The sequence below is a fragment of the Mustela lutreola genome, chromosome 8 (assembly GCF_030435805.1).
Source record: "Mustela lutreola isolate mMusLut2 chromosome 8, mMusLut2.pri, whole genome shotgun sequence".
Lineage (NCBI taxonomy): Eukaryota > Metazoa > Chordata > Mammalia > Carnivora > Mustelidae > Mustela > Mustela lutreola.
In genome coordinates, this window is record NC_081297.1 from 115,829,996 (window position 1) to 115,849,040 (window position 19,045).

Consider the following 19,045-nt stretch of genomic DNA (forward strand, 5'->3'; position numbering starts at 1 on the left):
AACCAGTCCAGGAAGCCAAACCACAGCCTTTGTAGCAATCAGTCCCCAAAGGTTAAGACTTACTTTAGTAACTGCTAGCTTCTTTAGTTTTTATACCCTCCTCAGCTTCTAACTTAGGAAAAAGCCTAATATGCTCCCCTAAACAATCACATAGGATCCACCACTTCAAGTCTGCCCACTTGTGTCCTCCCTATGCCAACACCATCCAGTCATGGCATACCAGAAGCCTCCTTTTTTTCTGCTATATTCCAATCCCCTGCCTGCATTTGAGTCTTTGCCAAATTTAAGTGATGATAGCTGACTCCTTTGCTAGAGAAAGCCCTAAATAAATAGCATTTGCTTGTTCTTATTTGAGTGATCTTGATTTTCATAACGTACATTCCCCTCCTCATGCATAAATTTATATATAGGCTTATTCCAAATCTGTATGCCCCTCAGGGAAGAGGCAAGAAGAAGAAGCAGTGAGAGAACCCTAAATTGGCTAAGAACTAACTTAGAAAAACTGAGTTTTAAGCAAAACGAGACTGAAGGTTGTTTGTTTGTTTGTTTGTTTTGCATTTCTAAGTTTAAATTTTCTAAAACCAGGCAGGAATGGGATATAATGGACTAAGTTTAGATAAAAAGAGATATATTTTATATATATTTTTGTAATGTATTAGTGGTATAAAATGTAATATACTGGAGAAAATCTTAATTATATTGGACAGGATTGCCTATTTTTATTTATACTAAACAATGAATATGTAGCATTTATTCTTTGTTAATTCATTATTATCTAATCAAAAAATTTTAAGATTTTACTATCTTCTGTATACCATAGAAACAAAGAATAATGTAGATACCAGGTGGTCTAGCAGCCCTACAAGGAACACTAACACACATGTGACACTGGAGTGAGCACAATGATATGTGCTTATAGTATTATTCATGTCAGGGTTTGCTTACTCCAGACATTATAGATATTAGAAGTTAAGGAGAAGCCCCTCTGTCCAAGAAGACCACTGCTCTAATTTCTAAGCAATTCAATACTGAAAACTTTTAGGAAACTGATACTTTTCTCATGAAGCTGTCTTAATAGGTGTGAGTGCAATAGGATATCTGCATTTTTTTTTTAGTACAAATATCTTACCAAAATAACTCAGCACTTAAGTTGTCCTTCAATTCAGTTCAGTCTTTGATGGTGAAATTAAGGTAAAAAACAATTTAAGGAGTCATATTATTTCCTGAACCTACTGTATTTAATCAAAGGTAGCAGTCTAAAATAATTAGGAAACCGATATATAATTTACAGAGAATCTGCTAAAGCAGATGTTTTTAAATGCAATTTATTTCCTGTAGAGCAATGAGAAATTTAAATGCAAAATTTGGAGAATATACTGCCTTTCACCCCTAACTCAAGCTTGTTTCAGAACCAGGTGCTGTGGATTGCCTTCGTGGATCTTAAAACATTTTTATTTTCTTCTTAACCAGCTCAATGCTTTTCCCCATGATGTCATTCTTTAGGATAGAGAAATTATGACTATATAGGACATGTCATATTTCAATATAAGTATCACATCCCATAGGGATTGATAAATAATGGTTAAGATAATACAAAATTTTGCATGTTTAAATGTGTTTCACCTATTCTTGAGCACCTAGTATATGCTGAGCACTGTGCCAAATCCTGAGAGAATACAAACATGTATGACCTAGCCCCTATCCTTAAGGAAATTTTAGATGTAAGGAGATTAAAAAAAACAGCACTTGTTCTATTTATATCTTCTTTTAAAAAAATTTATTTATTTGATAGACAGAGAGAGATCACAAGTAGGCAGAGAGGCAGGCAGAGAGAGAGGAAGGGAAGCAGGCTCCCTGCTGAGCAGAGAGCCCAATGTGGGGGTCGATCCCAGGACCCTGAGACCATGACCTGAGCTGAAGGCAGAGGCTTAAGCCACTGAGCCACCCAGGCACCCCTATTTATATCTTCTTTAATTTCTTTTAATGTTTTGAACATATTTTATTAGATATTTTTAGGTATTTGGTGACTTTTGATGCTATGGTAAAAGCTATTATTTAAAATTTCATTTTCTATATGTTTTTTATTGGTATGTAGAAATAAAATTGATTATATATTGACCTTGTATACAAAGACCGTGTTAAACTTATTGATTCTGTAGACTCTTTTGAAATACAGATTTCTGTATATTCTTTTGAATCATGTTCTCTGTGAATAGTGACATTTTTATTTACTCCTTTTTGATCCTATGCCTTTTCTTTTTATTGTCCTATCACATTGGTTAGGAATTTTAGTATAATGTCAAACAGAATTGGTAGTAGTTGGCATCTTTACTAGTTCCCAATTTCAAGGGAAAATTGGCAGTATTTTACCATTAAACATGCTTCTTGTGGTTATTTTTCTTTTTGTAGGCATTGTTTATCAGATTAAGAACAACTTATTCTTTTCCTAAGCTTAAAACAATCTAAATGTTTTAAACAGAAAGGACTGTAATAATGTGTCTATAAAATAGTGTGCTTAAGTAGTACTGTGTTTACAAAACTGTTGAAAGTACCAAAGGAGCTGGTTTCATGTGGGCTAACACTGGGGGTATTAATTTCAAGAACACATTGCAATGCCTTCAATACAGGGGTCAGGAAGCTGTTGCTGCACTATCACAAACCAATTCTTACTACACATGTCTCAACCTTACCTTCCAGGAAGACCCATTGTAAGATGTGGGTTTTACCTCACTTCTACCTTCTAAATGTGTCGTGAGTACTTCTAATTGGCAGAAACAAATTTACTTGTAGATCCTTGTTTGTAAATAGAGACGGAAAGGGGGGATTTCAACAATTTTAAATCCGCACTGGATTGTGGTAGTCTCCTATTAACATTTAATACTGGTCTTGGGAAATTTAGGAGACATCGGATATAAACTACTCTCCTTTCACTCCTCATTTTGTGGCAGTAAGTTCTTTTCTTTATGATGTTCAGAATCAAAGCCACAAGGTACTACAGTCATCTCTTTTTTTGGTTGTTGGTTTGTTGCCATATGGATCTACAAATGACCTGTGGCAGTCTGAAATTCCAGTTCAGTGGAATAATTGCTCTCTCCCCAGGATATAGGGGGATTTTTAAACCTAAAAATTAACCAACATAGAGTCCTAGGGATAAGAAACAAAATTGATTGTTGGCCTTATTGGGTAAATAGTGAAAAGTAGTATTGCTATTTCTACCTCTTAATTCCAAGTTCCATGTATCCTTGCTATGTCAATAACTTCATTCAGAGCAAATTGCAGCATTTAGGAAAGCATCCAGCCACACAAGGTGTTATCTTCTGGTTGCTATAACTGATGCATTGACAAGATCTTGAAGACCAGCTGCTTTGGGGTGTTGAGGGACGTGTTAACACCATGAGTCTTCAAGGCATGAGACTATTGGCATATTTGTGTTGTTAAGTAAGTCCAATAGCCAGATGCAATATTCTATAGGATACCATAAAGATAAATAAAAAATTTGTGGGCACCTGGGTGTCTCAGTTGATTAAGCAACTGCCTTCAGCTCAGGTCATGATCCCGGAGTTCCTGAATCGAGTCTTGAGTCAGGCTCCTAGCTCCACGGGAAGTCTGCTTCTCTCTCTGACCTCCCCTCTCATGCTCTCTCTCTCTCTCAAATAAATTTAAAAAAAAAGAAAGAAAAAAAGAAAGAAGTTTGTAAAGTCCTCAGTTGCTGATAGTGGCAAAAGCATGGCTCGCTGGGGTGCCTGGGTGGCTCAGTGGGTTAAAGCCTCTGCCTTTGGCTCAGGTCATGATCCCAGGGTCCTGGGATCGACCCCCACATCGGGCTCTCTGCTCCGCAGGGAGTCTGCTTCCTCCCCTCTCTCTGTGCCTGCTTCTCTGCCTACTTCTGATCTCTGTCTGTCAAATAAATAAATAATAAAAATCTTAAAAAAAAAAAAAAAAGCATGGCTGGCTGACTAGGAAAATCCATAGCTAGAATATCTGTATTCCAGTGAGGACAAATTGCTACATTCTCTGTGAATTTTATTTTTTCCCCTAAGTCTATACTATGTCAGCTTTGCCATGATTTCTAGGGTAATCTTTGATCGTTAGATTCAATGGGCATGATTTTATCAATGTAGCTGGTCAGTAAGATGACAATGGTATCTGGAACTGAAATATGATGAAATTGAAGAGAATAGATGTTGTCCTGAGGGAGGAGAGTGGAATTGACCTGCAGTCCTTGTCAGGTAAAAGTAAATTGATTCTTATATTCTACATTTATTGAGATGGGGGGAGTTTCTTAAATTTCTTTTATTTGCTTGTTTATTTTGCCTTTTTTTTTTTTTTTTTTTTTTTTTTTTTGTATATGGCTACATACCAGTTTCCAGAGACTGTTTTGAGTAAAGAGACTATATCTAGAATAGCAGCAGCTGAAATTCAAGTCACTGAATGTTTAATTAAGCTTGGTTAAATTGATTCTGATTCTCAAAGATCCATCCTCTGAGAGGACAAACAAGTGAGTTAAATAGGGATATGCTAGAAACCATCTGCATCTTTGAGATCATTAATGGTATCTATATTTGCTCCCACTGAGGATTCCATACTTTAAAAATAGATATGTTTTGGTAGGAAGGAGCACTACTGTAGACTTCCATATGACTCCTCTGATTTTCTGATCACAATAGCTCTCACTCTATGATTCAGAGTCAATACGCTAAACTTTCCAATTGCTGAGCAAGTCCACTCTAACCACATACTCAGATACTGGGGAAAATATGTGGGGTAGTTTTTCAGAATCTGTTAAAAACCTATAATGAAGGTTAATTCATTTCAAAACTGCATTAATCACCTGACCTACATAAGATGCTGGTCTAACTGATGAGTGCTGAATTATTTGTGGTAGAGTGACCAAATTTTTCCTTTGGTGTAGCTAGAATCTCTCTCATTCAAGGGAAATAGGCAATAGAACAGAGACAAGATTTGGATAAAGGGCTTTGATTTTTTATTATGTGAAATCAAATGAGGACTTATTTTCTAAACCTAGACTTTTTGTTTATTTGTTTGTTTGTTCAACTCATATAAGACCCTTCCCCTCTTTTAAAAAATGTTACCCATATATTTCAGCCTTAGGAATTCTGTTCTAGTTTTCCATTATTGCATGAGATTGCCACAAGTTTAGCCACTGAAAACAACACACATCTATTATCTTACAGTTTTCAAGGACTAGGAACCTAGAGATGGTTTATTTGGATGTGCTGCTCCAGGACTCAGAAGGCCGAGATGAAGTTATCGACAGAATATGCCCTCATCTAATGGGTCAACTAGGGAAGAGTTCACTTTTGAACTCATTCAGATTGTTGGAAGAATTTATTCCCTTGTAACTGTGTGATTGAGGGCCCTGGATTTTTTTCTCTCAGCTTGAGGTGACCTTGTTGCTAGAGAACCTCTACAATTTCTTGACTCATGGACTTCTCCAACCTGACCACTTACTTCATCAAAGACAATATGGAGAGTCTCTAGCCTCTTTTCTAACAAGATGTAGTGTGTGTGTGTGTCTGTGTGTTTACACAATGAGAGTGACTGCCTGTAATTTTGTCCTTAAAATACATAATCACTGAAGTGACTTCCATTACCTTTGCTATATTCTGTTGGTTGGGAACAAGTCACAGGCCTTATCAACACTCAAAGGGAAGGATTACACAAAGATATGAGCACCATTGTTGGGGTCAGCTCAGGGTCTATTTGACACTGATGACATGTTGAGTTAACCATCACCAAAGATCAGTGTAGATAGTATTTATATTGTAATTGCTCCATAAGACAAAGATGGATTCCTCTTTCAATTAATAAGTAGAATGTTGAGTCTGATGACACAATAAACCACATGAATTTAAGAGAAATTTTATTACTCAGACAAGGGACTCCCAGTGAGGCATGATAGGTACAGTTAGGTCCAAGTTGGTCAGGGTTTGTGTGCTTTGAACTTCTCCTGGCACACAGATGTTTTTAATCAGCTTACCCAGATGTGGGGTAGAACAGAAGGAAAAAAGATAGGCTTAAAAATTATCAGCAGTCAACCATCAAAAAACCAGAGTCATACTTTATGGTATAGCACCACCATGGTAACTGCCTTGCCTTGTTGAGTTAGCAGCTGCTGTTGTCATATTGGAAATTCCATCATGCCCATCAAAATCAGGAGGTTCATTTTCAATGATGGTATCTTGCCTCATGAAAATCTATTTTAGAGAGGACAACAAATTCTGCAGTGTCGAAGAATTTTGGTGCTTCCTTTACCACGTAGCTATCAAAGTGTTAAAAGTCATCTAGGGGATGAATGACTAGTTCTTACACAGTAAATCCATGTCAGCAATCCTATCTTCCAAAGTCTTTAAATTTTCTTTACAATTTATCAAAGAAGTTTCAGAACCTTATAGCCCAGGTCATGAATTCAAGTTTTATGAAGCCAACTGAGCAACTATCAGAAATATGATCAATTGCTCTAATACATTCAGTCCAGAAACATTAATGGAGTATAAATGTACGGATAAATTTGGCCAGATCCAAATTTACGTTCCTCGCTTTTTGGACTGGCATATTTTGAAGCAATTTCCATGTATTTTACCCAAGATTCTATTGATGAATAATAGTAAAATAATTTAGCTATTTTGGTTTACAAATGTTAGGACAAAATTTAGCTCTAGGTTGAAGCAGATACTTAAAGAATTGCATAGTCAATATAATAATGTATTAAATAGCAAGATATGTAGACTATACAGTGACAATGTGTGACAGAGAAAGAATGAGGACGTTGCATTGAACAAAATCAAATAAATGAATTTTTTTCTTTTGCTGATATGCCTTGTGAATTTCTGCGAAGAGGATCCAGTACACAGTATTTGCTATATTTTTAAAAGGGAACTTTTTTCCTTCATCAGTTTATAAATCTAGAAAATAACAAAGCAGTCAAAAGAACAGAGCTCTAAGTATAAGCAGACACACAATTACCCTTGTCTGGGCACTAAATATTTGTTTGATTTTGGACAAGTCGCTTTACCTCAATGTGCTATATCTTTCATCTATAAATTGAAGAATGTATGGATACACTGATTCTCAAGTATGTGATGGATGAGGGAACATACGGCAAGCTGAGGACAAAGCAGAAGCTGACTCCCAGCAACTTTCCCCTACTTCTCGGTGGGACTGACATCTTTCAGGAATCTTGCAACTATGTTAATATTAATACCTTGCTAGAGGGGAAAAACAATCTTAACCTGACAATGGCAAGTCAGTGGTTATCTTGTAGGTGCTCTTTAGCATATGAAAATTCTATTGAAACCTCCCTTTTTCCTTACCTCCCCAAGCCCCCATAGAATATAATCAACCACCCCTCACAACCCCAGTGATGCAGCTCTTTCTGCCCACAGGTCCTGCCCCTGTGCTTTAATAAGCCACCATTTTGCACCAAAAACATCTCAAAATGCTTTCTTGTTCATCGGCTCCGGACCTCACCCCACCAAACCTCACTTGTATTCTAAAACTTCATCATTTGGCGCCCAAACATGGGGCTTTGAGTATTTACATCTGGACTCTGAGCTTCGGTTCAGAATTGGTGAGTACTTCTCTCCTTTTACTCTCATTTCAGGGGGGCTCTTCAAGGGATTTGGTTTTACTGGAACACTTTCACGTCGATTACTCAGGCTGTATCCTCTAGCCCATGGCTACTTTACTGGGAAAAGAAAGCCTGCCTTTTGTCTGGAAGTTAGTACCCTGGCCAGAATGGTAATAAGACCCAGAAACTCGATGCCCTCTTTCAGCTCCTGTTCTTGCACAAAGTTGTCTGTCTTGGGCATGGGACAGCCACTTAAGTCACCGGGACCGCTGCCAATCTTAAGACTCCTTTGTGAGGTTTTCTCCTGACTGATCTAATGTGTTCCCCTCCACATCACTGGTCTAGCCTCTTCAGGCCATGGGACCTCCACTGAGAGCCAGCTGAAACCAGTACCCGATTGAATTAAAACCTAGGAACCATTTCCTAGGAAAAGCTGGGTATAAGGAGCACGTGTGTTGGAATGTTGCTTTTAGAACATGATGGATTTCAATCTTTACTGTTTCTTGTCTGTGTCCCCTCCTATTTAAATCTGCAAAATTTGGTAAAACTTTTCTAGTATTTTCCATGGGTTAAAATGGCAGGGCAGTATGCAACCTTCAGGACATACGATGGCACGGCATGGTATTTCAGTGCAGGCACCCATCTGTAGCCAAGGATGGGAGTGTTGTGCCAGAGTTTGCACATCTGAGAGACCACCAAGGAGCCAAGCACTGATACAATCACACGAGGGTTTATTTGACATGCTTAAGCTTGGGCCCAAGTATACTCAACGCAGTGAGGTAGGGGCTTGGACCCTGAGTTTAGTTAAGGCAGGGTTAACCCCCCTGGATCTCTGGAACTAAAGTAGGGTGGGACTTCCTAAAGTAGGGTGGGGGTCCTTAGAACTAAAGTAGGGTGGGTCTTCCTGAAACCAAAGTAAAGTAGGGGAAAGTTCAGCCCTTGGACACAGGGGTCTGAGATGGCTGTACTTATGCTAAAGCTAAACCTGAGGTGGGATGGCCCTAGTTTTTCTTGGCCTTCACAGCGATGAGGAAAAGGAGGGGTGCCCCTCCAGGACCTAGTACAGCAGGAATGCCTTTATGGGAAGACAGGATTGTGATCAATAGCTATGTCTTGTTTGAGGGATACCTCTGGTTGCTTTTGACACAGGAGCCTCTGACATATCCTGCGTGGGGCACCAGCCAGAAGTCAAGCGGGGGGATTCGGTAATGGATTTTCTTTATTTTTCTGGGAGCATGGCCTCAGTAGACTTCTTCAGTTCCCAAGGACTCTTACCTTGGAGTGTCTTTTAACCCACTGGAAGCAAATTGCATTGCAAAACTTAGGAAAGGACTGAGCTTCTGTAACACTGCATGGCCTCAGTGGGATCTGTCAGTCAGATCTCCTCTGCAGGAAATAGGATGAATGGACCTAGGATACCTTCACTGCTCATACCTAGGACTCATTGCTCTACACCGGGACCCAGACCCAAGGGCCTCTTGCAGAATGTGTTTGCCCAAATGGGTCAGCTAGTAAACTCCCTCTTGACATACTGGATGATAATTATCTAAATAAGTTTTTTTCTAGTAAACCCAGGTTGCTGGAGGATATGCAGACCATCCCTAGCAAAGGGGACTCCGACTTTCTCTCTGTTTCTCTTAATAGATGTGGGGCTTCTCCTTCATTCACCTCATGGGTTAATGGCTATAACTGGAGCCAACTGTGGCTAGTCTCCATTTGGATGGGGACTTTAAGGAATATTCCTAAGCAGCTGCCGAAACATCCTTTGTTTGGGGGAAATTTCCCATCTTTGGCCCCACGTGGACTGCTTAACCTCTCCCCCCTTGTTGGCGGGAAAGCATGGCATCTGCTCCTCCACTGGAGCTGATGAGCTCTAAAACTGGGAACCCTTTCTTTGCCTCCTGGCAGCACTTTGTCTCTTTTTGTCTCCTCCTCCTCCTGTTTCTGTACCACCTTGGGTGCAGCCTGCATAACTGGCCTCTAGACTATCCTCAGTGCCTCCTGCACCATGGTTCCTCCCTTCACTGCCAAGGAGCAAGAAGAGCACCTCCTGAACCTAACACTTACCACTCCAGATTTCCCCACCTGTGTCTCAGATGAAAATTGACAGTGGGGTGGAACATAAACCGAGTTAAGTTTTTTGGTTTAGTTAAGATAATAAATAGGTCTGTTAAGCTAACTCTTATTCTATCAAGGTTTGCCAAAGATCAAATAAACACATCTCTGCAATTTGTTAGCAAAAAGATGACCAAACTGATGGTTAATTGTCTATCTTATAGTTTTTATGGGGAATTGCTAAAATAGCTTTCGAAGTCTTTGGTAACCTGAAACTTTAAAGTTTTGCTTGGATAATAAATAGAATTAAATTTGTTGGACATGTAAGTCTTTTCCAAATGGAATATAGTGCTAAGTCACTGTTAAGTGAATATAGGTTTGTGCTTTTGACTTATTGGAAAGAACTAAGGGTATTTAAATCTGTTGATAAACATGTTTTGTGCTTGGTTTATAAATTTGCCATCTTCTTTAATTCTGTTGTAATAGTTCACAATTGGTTATTCCTTAGTCTTCACTGGAGATTAATGTTTCTAAAGAATACAAAATTCTAAATGTAATTAAGACTGATAAAAATAAGGGAAGCAAGTGTGTATGCAGAAAAGTAGGAGATAATGTAAGAGGGATACAAGGAATGGGAATTCATTTTTATAGGTAAAAGAAGGTAGTTTTGTCCTAAGTAAGATTTTTTTTTTTTTTGAAAGATGGCTTGAGACAAAATCTGAATGCAAAGGAAAGTTGTAGAAGGTTTATGATGGAAAAACTTTGGAAAGGAATTTTAGGTGTGGTCAGGATGGACTAAGATTGAAATAAATGGATTTTAAAGTCACTGGTAGAAGATTGAAAGTCTACTTTCTCTCTGTCCAAAAAGAAACATTTTCTTAGATTAACTGATCTGTTAAGAAATTGTAAATAGTTTTCTCTTCACCTGCAGAGAAAAACCAGTTTCTCTGTTTTGTTTTATCAGATCTTTAACATCCCTAATCCTATTTAGGCATGTGCTTTAAAACTTCCTAAGTTTTAACAAACTTCCCCAAGATTTAAATCTTGAACAAAGTCTAGACTAATTAGGCTTTCTTGTTTGGTATGTTATGTTCTGCTTCTGGCTGTTGAAATGTCGTGTGTCGATGTATCACAGAATAATGGTTTCCTTGTAGATAGTATCATGGTGAACTCTCGTATCAGATCATTAACAATGTCCATTTCTGCATTTGTTTGTTTGTTTGTTTGTTTTGTCTTGTTTTGTCATTTATAATTCTAATGTTCTTGTAAGATGAGTTTCATCTTCCACAAGGTTCATATAAAGGACTTTCAGGACAAATATAAGTATTCAATATATTGAAAATCCTAAAACTAAAATGGATAAGAATTTCCAGGACTAACTAAAGCTGCATTGAAGCTAAACCAGAATTAGTAACATGGGACTAAAAGAACTAAAAGATTATAGTGTTGTGACTCTTGTTTGAAACATTGCTGGTTCTTTAATGTTTGCTCTTCCAGACTAAGGAAACTTTTTCCTAAGATATCTGTGACTCACAGAAATGTAAAAATACTCATTTGTAAATAAAAGTGTTCAACTTTTCTTTGTGAACCCTCTGAAACTCAGAAGGTCTCAGTAAGTATTCCTTCTCCCATGGCAACCCTAGTTTTTGCATAAGTTCAGTGGGAATCAGTTCTCCTTGTAACAGGACACCATTGGAAACATGGGTATTTTACCAAGGCTTTGACTGGAATGTCATATTTGAGAGACATGCATAGACTCAGATATGACCAGACAGCTTTAAGGAGCTAAGGTTAATGAAACCTGGAGCCATAAAGCCCCTTGGGACTGTTGGCCTGACACCTTGCCTACAGAGTTCCCAGCAGCCTCACCAGGTGAGTAAAGAACATTACTTCCTGGCAGGTGTAGGAACCTCAGGATACTTTGGGGACTTCAAGAAGAGGAATCTGCCCAAACCTATAGGTACTACAGGCATGTCTAATGGCAAGCACTTGGTTTGGCTTCTGCTCTGGAGAGGCTACTAAAGGTTCAACCTAGAGATTCCTTATAAGACGTTCCAGCAAAGCAGATTCTAAAAGGTCTATACAATCATTCACTATTCTTGCTGAGCTTTTGTAAATAATTAGACCAGATTTGTTAAAACTGGTCTTGTTTTTTGAATAAATTCATCCTGACTTGGCTATCTCTGGAAATGAGTGTTATTTTACAGAAAAATTGTGTTTTAGTAACACACCTTCATGGATGTTAAATTCTAGATCTGATTGTCTTTAAATGTTTGTTGTTTACCTAAGCTAGACAACTTGAGGTAAACTTCAGAGAAGTTACACAGTAGCTTGTTTAGATGATCTTCTTTCTTGTTATTCTATTGGAATAATAACAGAACCTCATTCCAATTATTTTAACAACTGGAAAATGAGATTAATTACCCAACAATTGTATAGCTTAAGTATCACCTTGACCAATTCTGTGTTGTTGGGATGATGAAATCATTCCTAAAAGCCAGAGCATACCCCACTCCACAGGGTAGCTACAGACTTATAGAGATAATGGATGACCCCACTTTCTTTATGGTTGGGTTGGATGATGCATTTGGGAATGATCTTATGTCCTAAGACAAATTTTCTCTCACTTGCCAGTGATCCTTTGTAATTAGGATGTTAATGCTTTATCTCAAAGAGGTCTTTTTGATGGTATTGTTTTTTAGCCATATTTATCCTTGAAGCCACTCCTATTGAGGTAAAATTGCAAACAAAGGCTTTAGCTAAGCATTAAACAGCCCTCCTGCTAAAAGGAGCCTCAAAACTCACTATGGGACAGTCCCTGAATGTAATGACTTCACAGCAGGTCCAGAGTGTCATGGAGATCAACGGCCACTGATAGATGACAGGTGGCTGACTTATTAAATACCAGGCTATGCATTTATAGATATGCCTAAAAAAATACTTAAAACCTGCGAGTTTTGTGTTATCACCTAGCCTCCATCTTTGTTCCCTCTTTAAGACTGGAGAATGTTGTTTGGTACATGGAAGCTCTTAATAAGTACATGGTCAGCCCAAAATGACCCTTGACGTAGCATTTCTCTATTAAATGTGATGGTAATACGAATGTGTGAAGCAGCTTTACAAAATAGAATCGCATTAGTTGTTGGTGTTTTAACTGCTACACAAGGTGGAAGTTGTGCTATCACAAAAACAAAATCCTATGTTCTAGATTATCACAAAATATTTCTGGGGTTCTGACATATGCAAATAGTCCCTCTCTCTCCTTTAATTATTGATTGAATTCCTGGACTAGAAAAGGGTTTTATTTGTCAACTACCAAAAAACTCTGATTTGAGCTTCATTTTCTTTTTGTCACACAATTCATGTTTGCTGTTTTCTCCTGTGTCACCCCACCTGCTGTTGACTCCTTTGCTGCCATACAAGCCAACAGATGATTCTTTCCACTTGGGAAGTGTAAGGTTTTTCCGGCGAGATAAACACAACACCAGGCAAAGTGGGTGTAAGGCAAGGTTTATTAAAGGTTCTCTCTAATGAAGTTTCAGGGCCCAGGTGAAGGGGAGCCGAGAAAGTTGTACCGGGAGGAGGTGGGCACCCTCGGGCAAGGTTCCGCAACTCTGGAAAGCAGAGTGTGGGAAGTCGCGCCCAAGGCAGGGAGGAGGGGGCTTTTAAGGGGTCTTGGGGAAAGCTCAGGGGTCTTTTGGCAAGTTTCCCTTATTTGGATATCCCGCCTGCTCATCGGGATCCCATTGGTCCACAGGAGCCCGGGGCGGGGGTCTCAGATTCCTGCTTGGGCCTTTGTTCTCCTGTCCGAGCTCAGCTCTTGTGGTGGGAACTTTCGCCATCTTTGGTCCTTTGTTCTCCTGTCCGAGCTCAGGTCTTGTGGCGGGAACTTTCGCCATCTTTGGTAGCCCTTCCTGCCAGCCCAACAGGAAGATCACCTGAACAGTCTCCCCTGGATTCAGCTGCCTCTTCCCTGGACTCAGCTGCCTCTGCCTTTTGCAACTCAACTAAACATTTCCCAGCTGACCAATACTGACCCAGAGGTAGGGATATCTCTATGCTCCTGTTCAGCAGGAAGACATTACAGAAGATGAGACCTTCCACCTTCAACAACCTTAAAGATTTAAGGGTCAAAATTGTTCAGCGGGGAATGATGAGGGAACAGAAGGCAAATTCGACACCCTGCAACCCCCCCCCCCCCACTCCTGGGTGGGATATGTGTGACTTTAATGTTAATACCTTGCTAGAGGGGAAAAACAATCTTAACCTGACAATGGCAGGTGTATAGGTCCCTCTTAGCATATGAAAGTTCTATTGAAACTTCCCTTTTTTCTTACCTCTCCCAACCCCCATAGTATATAATCAATCACCTACCCCTCCCCAGTGCAGTGACTTTTCCTGCTCACTGGTCCTGTCCCTGCATTTTAATTAACACCACCATTTTGCACCAAAGATGTCTCAAGAATTCTTTTCTTGGTTGTCAGCTCCGGACTCCACCCCACTGAACCTCACTTGTATTTTAAAACTTCTTCATGACCATCTAAAATTACACTATTAACTTATTTAAAGCAGTCATGAAATTATGATACCTCTTGATTTTCATCTGTAAGAAGGCATTTTTCAGTTAAATAGTTTAATAATAATTGAAGAAGGGTAGAAAAATTTGATATTTTGAAAGTTTTGTGATTTATGCAAGGGACAGGAAAACTTTCCACATTTGGAGATAATTCAGTTATGGACAACTGAATGCAAGTAAAAAACCCAAATTATTTTTTCTCAAGGCTTTATTAGCTTAATATTTGACCTGTTTATACTCTTCTACAATTGAATCCATATGCTGGAATCAAATACTTAAAATCAGTAAAGTGATTTGTAGGAACTGTTTGAAGTCCTAAAGCTCTCCAAATTCTTTTTAATAAGCTAAAATTTTCTTCCCCATAGATACTGAAGAGTATATTTTTGTCAGAATTAAATCAACATAACGTATTCACCATCACTTGGCTTAGGAAATAAGACTCTGGAGTGATTCTTAGTTTCCTCCTATAAATTCTTTAATTTTCTTTGCCTGCTTACTAGAATACGCATTTCTTTTTTGAACTGCTCAGTGAAACTACTGGTACAAATCCTTCTCTGATCAATCAGAGAGAATGAGAGAGTCTTTAACGTGTTAAGGAATATAGATATTGCTATAGTAATAGACTCCCATTAAAGATAAGGAATGTAAGGTCTAGAGAAAGTAAATAAAATTCCAGGTCATGCAGCTAGTTGGTGAAAAAACTAGAATCTAAGTCTCTTTACCATGCCTATTTAGGGGACGTGGTAAATAATCCCCTGGCTATAAAAATGCCCTATTTCTCCATATAACCCCCTTTTTGTCTGTTTAATTTAAAACTAGAGATTTTAACACAGAACTATTCTTATTCTTAAATGTATTTGTGTGTAAAATAAGTGCCCTTTTAATGTTTAATAGGCATGCTTACATTTTTTTACATTAAAGTCAAGTATTCACAAACTTTGAAGGACAAATAGTTTTGATAGTAACCTACTTCCAAACTCTTATTCTTTGCATTGTCTACATTATGACAAGAATGCTATGGGCAGAGGACATGAACAGACATTTCTGCAAAGAAGACATGCAGATGGCCAACAGACACATGAAAAAGTGCTCCATATCACTCGGCATCAGGGAAATACAAATCAAAACCACAATGAGATATCACCTCACACCAGTCAGAATGGCTAAAATCAACAAGTCAGGAAATGACAGATGCTGGCGAGGATGCGGAGAAAGGGGAACCCTCCTACACTGTTGGTGGGAATGCAAGCTGGTGCAGCCACTCTGGAAAACAGCATGGAGGTTCCTCAAAATGTTGAAAATAGAACTGCCCTATGACCCAGCAATTGCACTATTGGGTATTTACCCTAAAGATACAAACGTAGTGATCCAAAGGGGCACATGCACCCGAATGTTTATAGCAGCAATGTCCACAATAGCCAAACTATGGAAAGAACGTAGATGTCCATCAACAGATGAATGGATCAAGAAGATGTGGTATATATACACAATGGAATACTATGCAGCCATCAAAAGAAATGAAATCTTGCCATTTGCGACCACATGGATGGAACTAGAGCGTATCATGCTTAGCGAAATAAGTCAAGCAGAGAAAGACAACTATCATATGATCTCCCTGATATGAGGAAGTGGTGATGCAACATGGGGGCTTAAGTGGGTAGGAGAAGAATCAATGAAAGAAGATGGGATTGGGAGGGAGACAAACCATAAGTGACTCTTAATCTCACAAAACAAACTGAGGGTTGTTAGGGGGAGGGGGTTTGGGAGAAGGGGGTGGGATTATGGACATTGGGGAGGGTACGTGCTTTGGTGAGTGCTGTGAAGTGTGTAAACCTGGTGATTCACAGACCTGTACCCCTGGGGATAAAAATATATGTTTATAAAAAATAAAAAATTATAAAAAGAAAAAAAAATAAAAAGGACTACTGTTTTTTATTTATTTATTTATTTTTTATTTATTTATTTAGAGACTGAATACTAAGCAGGCTCCACACCCAGTGCAGAACTCTACATGGGTCTTGATATCATGACCCTGGGTTCACAATCTGAGCCGAAATCAAGAGTCAGACACTTAACTGACTGAGCCACCTAGGTGCCCCAAAAGACTGCTGGCTTTACAGTACTTCCTAAGTTTTGTGAACACTTGCCTTAAATTCCTATCCTGCCATGCTTTTAAAAACTTTCCAAAAATCCCCTCTTCTTTGAGAATTTACTACTTTATCTCTCTCTCTCTCTTTTTTTTTTTTTTTTGCCCTAAATGCATTATATTCTTTATTGTGATTATCTTGACATCAGGGAAAATTCAGTTTAACTTCTCACCTGATGTGTTGAATATTGATGATGCTATTGGAGATGATTATGAATATTCAATGTATAATTTTATCAAAAGTTTTTATTCTTTTTTTTCTGGAGTTTTTTTCAATAGCTAGAGATGAAATTAAGATCAAGTATGACAATTTGACAAATCAATAGTGCTTTTGAAAATATTGTTTCAAAGACAACCATATTGAGCAATTATTACAAGAAATGGCTTATAAGACAAAACTTTAACAAAAACTCTTTAGAAGCAGGGTGCCTGAGGTTTCAGTTATTTGAGTGTCTGACTCTTGATTTTGGCTCAGGTCATGATCTCAGGGTTGTGAGACCAAGTCTCCATGAGCTCTACACTGGGCATGGATCCTGCTTAATATTGTCTCTTTCTCCCCTGATGCCCATTGACAGATGAATGGATAAAGAAGATGGGGTATATGTATGCAATGGAACATTACTCAGCCATCAAAAAGAATGAAATCTTGCCATTTACATCTATGTGGATAGAACAGGAGGGTATTATGCTGAAAAAAATAAGTCAAACAGAGAAAGACAATTATCATAATGGTTTCACTCATATGTGGAATATAAGAAACAGTGTGGAAGATCATTAGGAATTGGAAGGAAAACTGAATGGGAAGAAATCAGAGAGGGAGACAGACCATGAGAGACTCTTAACTACAGAAAACAAACTGAGGGTTGCTGAGGAGAGGGACGTAGGGGGGTTGGGTAACTGGATGATGGGTATTAAGGAGGGCACGTGATATGATGAACACTGGGCATTATATGTAATTGATGAATTACTGAGTTCTACATCTGAAAGTAATAAACTATATGTTGGCTAACTGAACTTAAATAAAAAAAGATTCTCTCTCTTCCTCCCTCCTGCCCTCTCTGAAAAACAAAAACAGAAAGTATGTTTAGAAACGGTTCGTTTGTAATAGCTCTTTGTCTTTTTTTCTTTTAAATAAGGTAGACAAACTTCATAAACTAAAAACTTGGATCTAAAGTTAGCATAGCTCTGTGAATGAATATCTGTTGAAGAAAAATAACCTACATTTGAGAAAATAAACATATTTGAATTTTGGCAAATTAATGCAAATTCCTAGTACTTTCAAGCTTAACTACAGATAGTTCAGGTTTTGTTTTTTTTTTTTTTTTTTTTAGATTAAACTTTGTTTCTATTTATAGATTCTGAGGACTATTTTTGACTGAAGAAACTCAAAAAAAGGGAGAGGCAGGTAGGGAGAAACAACAATGTATCCTCTGTGACTTGAGTATAAAACAAGTGCTAAAGAGAAGGTATTTGTCTCAGGACTGGCCAGTAACAATTCATCCTGTAATAAACCTTGCAGTTTTTGTTTCTTCACTTTCCATAATAGATCTGATACCAAAAGCCGTCTTTTAAATATCATGATTGATTGGTTGTGTGGAAATGGAACTATCTGGGCATTATCCATTATTTCCAAATTGGTTTATCCTACACCTAAATGTAGATTTCTAGTTCCTTCTCTCCAAGTCCTGATTTGTTTAATCTATAATGAGACTCTTGGGAATCTGTCTTTATTTTAGTTATTTTTAAAGTTATGCCATTATGATCAGGTAACTTTGGAAACACTATTCTCATCTATTATCCTTTTTAAAAAAAAAACAGAGATTATACTTCAGACTTGATTAATTCTTGTAATTATCTTTTCAATTTTCTACATCTCAACTTACTGAGCTAGTTTGCTGTGAATGAAAATCAGAATGTTTTGTTCAATTCTTGCTTCAATCACTTAATATGAATTAAGGCAAACCATAAAAGAAACCTTCAGTTTCTTTCATTTCATTCTTCAAATGTTTCTCTATTGTTTCTTATGTGCTGGATATTTATCAAAGGAAGGAATTGGGGCAGATGATCTCCTAGGTCATTTTAAGTTTGAAGATTATATTTACAGAACATACTTTTCTCTATCCTTGAAGTCAATTCTTAACATATAATGGACTTCACCTTTTCTTTTAAATTAGCAGGGTAAACCATAACATACTCTGGGCTTTTGACCTTCAATTTATTTCAATGATTCTTACATTTGAATAGCCCAATAACCTTGAATGGAAATACTCCTGAATATAGGTTATTGTTTGGACTGTAAATTCTTTGTATATTACACATTCCCTGGCTAGACATAGTTGTTTTAAGATACCAATATTTTGAAAAACTGTTTAACAGCACATCTAGAAGGATCTTCAGGTGTAACCCTGTTTCTGTCAGTGACAGAACAAAGGGTAGAGCATGTGTTGAGGATTTCACATTCCATACTTAGTTGAACAATATTTTCATCATTTAAAATAAAAGTAACTTGGTCTCAATGTTTGGCCATCTTGGAAGTGATAATATAGAGATGATCAATAGATTGCATCTTCAGAACAGGTTTGCTTTATAAGAAGCAACACTGTTGTCTTTTTTAGCAAGCAAATGAAATGCTTTTTGATTCTCAAACGTATATATGTATATATATATATCCTATAGT

General features: G+C 37.9%; 1 long non-coding RNA gene across 1 annotated transcript in view; it reads left to right on the forward strand.

Annotated features, from left to right (window-relative positions):
• Positions 1 to 7,585, forward strand: part of LOC131839222 (uncharacterized) — a 128,062-nt gene extending 120,477 nt beyond the window's left edge. Inside the window, exon 3 of the long non-coding RNA XR_009356867.1 lies at positions 7,407 to 7,585. This is a non-coding gene — a long non-coding RNA (uncharacterized LOC131839222). The remainder of the gene's footprint in view (positions 1 to 7,406) is intronic.
• Positions 7,586 to 19,045: the final 11,460 nt, after the last annotated feature.